A 7,885-nucleotide genomic window follows, 5' to 3' on the forward strand; every position below is an offset into this window, starting at 1 on the left:
GCACAGCACTACGCAGGCGACGGAGGACATCCCTGTAGTATTCTTTTGGTCAATGTTTACTTTGTGGGGTGCGTACGCGTGGTGTGCCACACAGAGGGAGTCAAAGAAAGCAGTCAGCATCACTCTGACATTGCTGCGCACTTGGCGGGCCTTGTTTGGTGTTGGTGACGTGGAATGCTGCCATTGTGACGACTGGGATTTGGTTTCCGGGTCGTACCTTTACACCCAAGACTCGTCACCAGCGATTAGGGTGTTGATGAAGTCGGGGTCACTGTTTGCGGAATCCAGCATGTCCTGTGAGTCTTCAACACGAAGCTTCTTCTGCTCCACCGTGAGCAGCTTCGGCGCGAATATCGCCGCATCTTTCTCCATGGCCAAATTTTCGGTGATAATGGAATGTTCAGATAAATTGGTGATGTCCACCTCTTCCACAATTTCTCGGATAGTCACACGATGGTCCTGCGTCACCACAGTGCTCACTTCGGCAATGACCTGGCTATTTCGGCATGTTGATGGCCGACCGGAGCGTGGCTCTCTGTGCACCGATGTGCGGCCGTCTTTAAACCAATTGTACAATTGCCTAATCTGTGTGCTGCTCATAGCATTGTCACCGAAAGCCGTCTGAATATTCCGAATGGTTTCCACTTGGCTGTCGCCTAGTTTCTGGCAAAATGTGATGCAGCAGCGTTGCTCCTGTCGCTCCGCCATTTTCCTTGCAATAAAAAACCGACGAGAGCACTGCGCACTGCCTCACTCAAACGCTGCGTGCCAGTGACTGACGCCATCGGCAGGCGAGAAAAAATTTGTGCATGCGCACGAAGGTTCGAGGTAGGCTGGTGCAAGCGTGCTTGTTTCAAATCCATAAGGTTTTCTTAAAAAAAAATTCAGGGGGCACTTTGACTGTCTAAAGTGGGTAGAGGAGGAAGCGTTTTCCGCACCACCTTCGCTGTTTCTGTGGCACTGGTGGCGTCACATGTAATTGAGTACTAATTACTAAGTGATGACAAATCACTAATTAATGGTTAATTACTGATTAATGCCTAAATATTAATTAACTGCTAATTAATGACGCTTGAGCTTCGCCTTTAGGAGTGGAACGCGACAGCGCGTTATAGCGCTACCAGGGAGCCCACGGAAGGCCACCACCCGTTCGGCGCGATGCCTTGCCCTTTGAACGCAACGCTTATTTTGGGAAAGGAAATGGCGCAGTAATTCTCTGTAATCTCGGTGGACACCTGAACCGCACCGTAGAGGAAGGGAGGAAGTGGGAGTGAAAGAAGATAGATAAAGAGGAGCCGTAATGAAGAGAATGAAAATTGTATTTGAGGAAAGGAAATTACGCAGTAACTGTGTCACAAAATTCAGGGGGGCACTTTTTTGACCTAAAGTGTGGTCACTGATGTGTGGTTAAGATGTTAAGCTTCGCCCCTAAGAGTGGAACGCGACAGCGTCTTGCAACGCTGCCAAGGAGTCCATATAACGCCATCGCCCATTCGGTTCTACGCCTCGCTCGTCGGTAAATTGGTTTTTGAGGAAAGGAAATGTATCTGTCTCTCATTTGTAGGTGGACACATAAACCTCGCCTGAAGGGAATGGAGGAGGATGGGAGTGAGTGAAGACACCGTATTCACTAGACGCGCCTTTGTTCATTCCAAACCATCGAGCTGGCATGGCGGAGTGGATAGCATGCTCGTCTCTCACGCCGAAGACCGGGGTTCGATTCCTGAGCTCTACCAATTTCTTAATCGGTTTTATTTATTTATATGGCCTGACTAGTAAAGCTAATTAGGCTAATTGGGTAATTAAGCAATTAAGTAAGCTCAGTCCCACTTACTTGGAGCATCACTATACGATCCCTTCAGTTGGTTGCATGGTTACTAGCCAAAGTACAATTGGCCCCGTTTGAAATTCGCGCACTGTGACGTCACGACCGTTTCCACCAATTGAAAAGCGTGACATTTTCTGTCGCAGTCGTGGCCCAGTGGTTTGAGCGCCCGTCTCGGCTGCGGGAGGTGGTTGGTTCGAAACCCACCGCCGGACACCCACCGGTAAAATGGGTACAAGCGTCCCCCGGCCTGGCGCTCGGCTTCCTTTAGGGGTGTACGCTTGGGAGAAGCTCCGTAAACCCCGCTGTGCCCCTTGCGGGCCAAGCCTAGTTTCGAACAACCTCGCAGCCTGCTAAAGGTGGTAGGCACCCCTCGGCCAACGCGGTTCGAACGCGAGCAAAGCCCCAACGCTGGCACTGGGCGCACGCACGCCCTAGCGCAACGGCCTTTCACTCTACGTGAGGAGAAAGAAAGCCCCTCCGCAAGGAAAAACCTCCCTCAGCGCCACGGTGTACACACACACCGTCCTGCAGTTCTACCCACAGAACTCTCGCACTGCTCCGCTGGCTCACCGCAGCAGCATCAGCAGCAGTCATAAAAAAAAAAAAAGCGTACCGAAGCGTGGCCTTGTGGTAGAGCATCCGCCTCGCATTCGGGAGGTGCTGGGTTTGATCCCCAGTGCCGCCGGGTACCCACCGGTTTCTTTAATGGGTACAAGATTTCCCCTGGCCTGGTGCTCGGCTCTTCTAGGGTGAAATGCTTGGGAAAAGGGTCTTAGACCAAACAGTTGCCTTGGCGGATGAGTGATAAGTTCCCCTGCAAAGCAACCATAAGTCCGCCTCGTGCGGCATAAGCCCAATTTGTGGCCCTTTTTTTTCGCTTTGTCTACACGACTCTCTGCCCACAGTGACGGGGATTTGAAGGCGCAGGCTCCTTTCCCAAGCAATGCAGCCCTAGTAAGCCGAGCGCCAGGCCGGGCCATAGCTTGTACCCATTTTGAGAAAACCGGTGGGTACCCGGCCGGTGGCGGGAGTCGAACCCATCACCTCCCGAAGCCGAGGCGGGCGCTCTGCCACGAGGCCACGGCTGCGGTAAGCAGCAGTTGTCGACAGAAAATGTCACGCTTTTCAATTGGTGGAAACGGTCGTGACGTCACAGTGGCGAATTTCAAACGGGGCCAATTGTACTTTGGCTAGTAACAATGCAACCAACTGAAGGGATCGTATAGTGATGCTCCAAGTAAGTGGGACTGAGCTTAGTTAATTGCTTAATTACCCAATTAGCCTAATTAGCTTTACTAGTCAGGCCAATAAATAAATAAAACCGATTAAGGAATTGGTCGAGCTCAGGAATCGAACCCCGGTCTTCGGCGTGAGAGACGAGCATGCTATCCACTCCGCCATGCCAGCTCGATGGTTTGGAATGAACAAAGGCGCGTCTAGTGAATACGGTGTCTTTACTCATTCTCATCCTCCTCCATTCCCTTCCGGCGAGGTTTATGTGTCCACCGACAAATGAGAGACAGATACATTTCCTTTCCTCAAAAACCAATTTACCGACGAGCGAGGCGTAGAACCGAATGGGCGATGGCGTTATATGGACTCCTTGGCAGCGTTGCAAGACGCTGTCGCGTTCCACTCTTAGGGGCGAAGCTTAACATCTTAACCACACATCAGTGACCACACTTTAGGTCAAAAAAGTGCCCCCCTGAATTTTGTGACACAGTTACAGCGTAATTTCCTTTCCTCAAATACAATTTTCATTTTCTTCACTACGGCTCCTCTTTATCTATCTTCTTTCACTCCCACTTCCTCCCTTCCTCTACGGTGCGGTTCAGGTGTCCACCGAGATGACAGAGAATTACTGCGCCATTTCCTTTCCTAAAAAAAGCGTTGCGTTCAAAGGGCAAGGCATCGCGCCGAACGGGTGGTGGCCTTCCGTGGGCTCCCTGGTAGCGCTACAACGCGCTGTCGCGTTCCACTCCTAAAGGCGAAGCTCAAGCGTCATTAATTAGCAGTTAATTAATATTTAGGCATTAATCAGTAATTAACCATTAATTAGTGATTTGTCATCAGTTAGTAATTAGTACTCAATTACATGTGACGCCACCAGTGCCACAGAAACAGCGAAGGTGGTGCGGAAAACGCTTCCGCCTCTACCCACTTTAGACAGTCAAAGTGCCCCCTGAATTTTTTCAGGTGGATAATGGATGAAGAGGCGGATTGCAAACGTACGTACTCAGTAGGGCATCAGCAAAGCCTGCGAGAAACTACGTCGACAGACCCCGAAGTCGTAGCATGGGTACAAGGCCGGCCGACAACGCGATAAGGAAGCGAAGAAGGCCAAGCGTGCGGCTGAGATGCCCAAAGAACGAGAAGAACGGCTCGCTAAACGACGACAGCAAGAAGCGGAGCAGCGACGAAAACAAGCCGCGAACGAAGCCGCCGCCTCGACGTCTGCTTAACAACAGCCGACGAAAACCATGCCAGAGAGATGTACCAAACACGTGATTTGTCTCAGTGAATTTGCGACTGAAGCGAGGCAGTTTCACCAGAAATTCACGGACAACCCGTTCGGCATCGTGTGAGAAGCTTTCGCGTACACACTAGGTTTAAAAAAGCTAAAACCAACAGCAATTTTTTATGGGGGGAACTTAACGTCCAAGAGCGACTCAGGCTATGAGGAACGCCGTAGGAAAGGCTCCGGATATTTTGTGATTTATAATTTAAGGGGTTTAACGTCCCAAAGCAACTCAGGCTATGAGGGACGCCGTAGTGAAGGGCTCCGGAAATTTCTACCACCTAGGGTTCTTAACTTGCATTAACATCGCATAGTACACGGTCCTCTAAAATTTCGCCTCCACCGAAATTCGACCGCTGAAGCCGAGTCGAACTTTCGTCTTTCGAGTGAGCAGCCGAGTGCCATAACCACTGAGCCACCGCGGCGGCCATTCATGCACAGAACACTAGGCACAGGATCACGAGTTTATTGCTGCTCGAGAATTTATTCGTGAATCGTGGCAGCGTGGACTAGGGATCAATAAAATCGCTAGTAATTCTTTTTTCCCTTTTCCAAATCGTTACTCTCAAAACGAGCCAACACATTAAAATTTTTTGACGATGCCGTGTGTTCGGCTTATCCTGGGTTTGTTTCTTTCGTGAGCCAGCTTCTTTCGTAAATGTCACGAATATTGCGTTTTGTGATACATGCGTGGTAAATAACTGCTGATATGTGCAGAGTTTGTGGATTAAAATATGTTGCCTTATTCGCTGAAAAACCTAGTCGATTAACGTGGCCGAGCAGCATAGTGGCACCTGCGTGCCTCGCAGAATCGGGTGTGTACGACTAGAACTAACACTAGTAGTTACCTAGCGTAAAAGAAAATGGCGTCTAGCTATTCTGGTACGCTTTTAAAATGCAGGTTAGTTTGTTGCGGGCGATTACTTAACTCCTTCCCTTAAATTCCTATACCATTTTAGCTCATATGTGGCGCAGCTGGAGGGCTTATTCTAATTGCGAGACATTTTGAATGCAATGGACGGAATAGATTCCCCACAGTGACGTATGAAAAGCATGTAATCTTTCGCTTCCTTTGAGCTATCACTTATCGACCTCTCTGTTTTTAGACTACGCTTCAGTAGTTCAATGAGCCAAGTATGGTTTCTTCTGTCAAAGGACAATCATGATGGTATGTCAGAAGCCTTGTATATGAGATCTCAGACAATGTTAAGTGTTATTTTACACCTCAATTTATCTTGCGGCCAACACTTTCGCTTCTGGAAATCAGCTCATGGCTTTCTTTACAAGAAAGACCGTACGATGGCCCTCATAAATATGAAAATGTTTAGCTCGAATGGAAAAGTGACTCGGATTTTATTTAATTACTTTCTTTGAAGCCTCGGGTTGTTGCTCCAAAGCTGAGGTCACTTAACCTTCCGGCCTTTTTCGCTGCTGCCTCAGAATTTTTAAGGTCGGTTAACCACTTGTGCTTTTGCCATGGCGGATTCTTCACAGCCGCAGTATTCAGCAAAAAGCGCACGAAAAGGCTGAGCACAGTAAGAATAACTCTTTCCGAGCTAGTATTAGAATTAAGCTTTCCTACGTTCAGCGCCAGCTTGAAACGCCTGCGTTGCTCTCTACTTGATCTACCGTGACATTTTTTGGGGTATTAAATCTTTAGGCGAGAAAAACTTTGCTGCTCGCTCTCGCGACTCGCTGCAGAAAAGAGCATCTCTCGTTCAGAGACGCCGACTGTTGACAGAGAGGCATAGAGACGTCACGGCATTTCGTGCTGTTCAGATCGAACGTCACTGGGCGCTTCCATCAGTGATGTTTGAAATTTTGCTGCTGCCAGTCAACAACTGCTGATAAACGTAATTAATGACACCTGCTCAGTGCCTGCGATTGAAAATTCTTTTAACTTGCTCACTTCATTAAGAAACAGTGAATCCTTTCTCTTCGTTCTCGGAATTTTCCGTTCGTTATGTGATAAACTCCTGAGTGCTCTTTCTAGAGGTCCGTAGAATAACTTAAGTTAGAGCAGAAGGTTTTCGGAGATGATAACAAAAGGGCGATGAAAAAGCAGGCATGAATACGAGCAGCAAGAGAGCTAATTGTTTAAATCAACAATTTCGTTTCTTCAAATGGAAGAGTCAGCGGTGGTGGCAGCAACCGCTGAGGTGCGGATCTGTCATCAGATTTTGAATTCCCGCTGGTTTAGCCATGCTTGAACTAACTATTAAGGAAAACTTTCCTGACAACGTGATCAGAGCGTAACGGTTGACATGCAACATCGTATAATCAGCCGCGCGTGACCGAACTACCTCCAAACATTATAGTTTCGTTTTAGCGAGCGTACGGTTAATAGTGTGCTGTGCCTGGCGAATATAGAAGAATATTGCTCTGTGTTGACAGAACTACACGTGACTAACGGTTTGCTAAAAATTTTTCCTGCTTTATCGGCGGCAAATTCTCTTGAAAAGAAAAATAAATTTTCTAGAAAAGACACCGGTGATATTTTCTACACAACGGGCATCATTCTGTCGTTTCCAGTCTTTACTGTTCCGAGAGTTCTGACGACGAAAGCGTTGATGTTCGCTCGCTACAAATATTGCTGCAAGTGCACGAGGATGAAATGTTGCACAGGAAACAAGAACATTAGCACTAGAAACATCATGCTTAGTCAACAGCGCAAAGTACCAACTCTGTAAATACTGGTATGGCCACTTTATTTATACTATTTCGTTCCAGCACCACGTGCCTGACGGCGGTTACTTATGCCGATGATGACAGTGGAATGCCGTTCACATCAGCCAAACCGGATTCAATTTAATTCAATTTATTTATTTCGCAGCATAAAAGCGGGCGGCATGCGCTTGATTTTTAGAAAACTATAAAAGTCGGGAACAGCTGACTAAGAGGCAAACCTAGACAATATTCAGTGATAAGTTGCAAGAGAATGCGGTTGTCGAGAACACGGTGTTTCCAAAAGGGGCCGAGGTAGGCCGGAAGGGAAATGCTTACAAAGATTACCTCATCATAAAAGCAGGAATGCAGGGGCACCTCGCAGCAAGAAATATTCCATGACAATGGAAAAGAACACAATTCAATGTGATTGTTTGACATTTGTTCTCTATCGCAAGTAATTAGCGATAACTTTAGGAATGTGCAACATAGCAATCGTAATTCACTTGCTGAAGGTAACTTTTTCTTGCAGTTTTTTTAGGCAGACATAACACTGTGCACACCATTTACCATTTCCTAAGAGTGTATGTTATATTGTAAATTTCGTTTTAAGGTGCTTTGAGTAAATATCTATTTTTATACAGCCGTTAGATGAGCCGTCAGGCGTCTCCCTAAGTGGAGATACTGCACTTTTGAGAGAACGCAGTTACTGCTCTTTTTCATGCGCTGCCATCCTCACGTGGTGAAGATAGGTTAAGGCTGATATTGTGTAGGGATAGCGAGGATGCGACACGCCAACGCATTGAGTGTGATATGATGTATTGTGTTTTGTACTTTAGTCCACGGTGTGGTGCCAGTTTTGCGCCCGTGCCAAT

The sequence above is a fragment of the Amblyomma mixtum genome, chromosome 8 (genome assembly GCF_055824585.1).
Source record: "Amblyomma mixtum isolate Tamu chromosome 8, ASM5582458v1, whole genome shotgun sequence".
Classification (NCBI taxonomy): Eukaryota; Metazoa; Arthropoda; class Arachnida; order Ixodida; family Ixodidae; genus Amblyomma; species Amblyomma mixtum.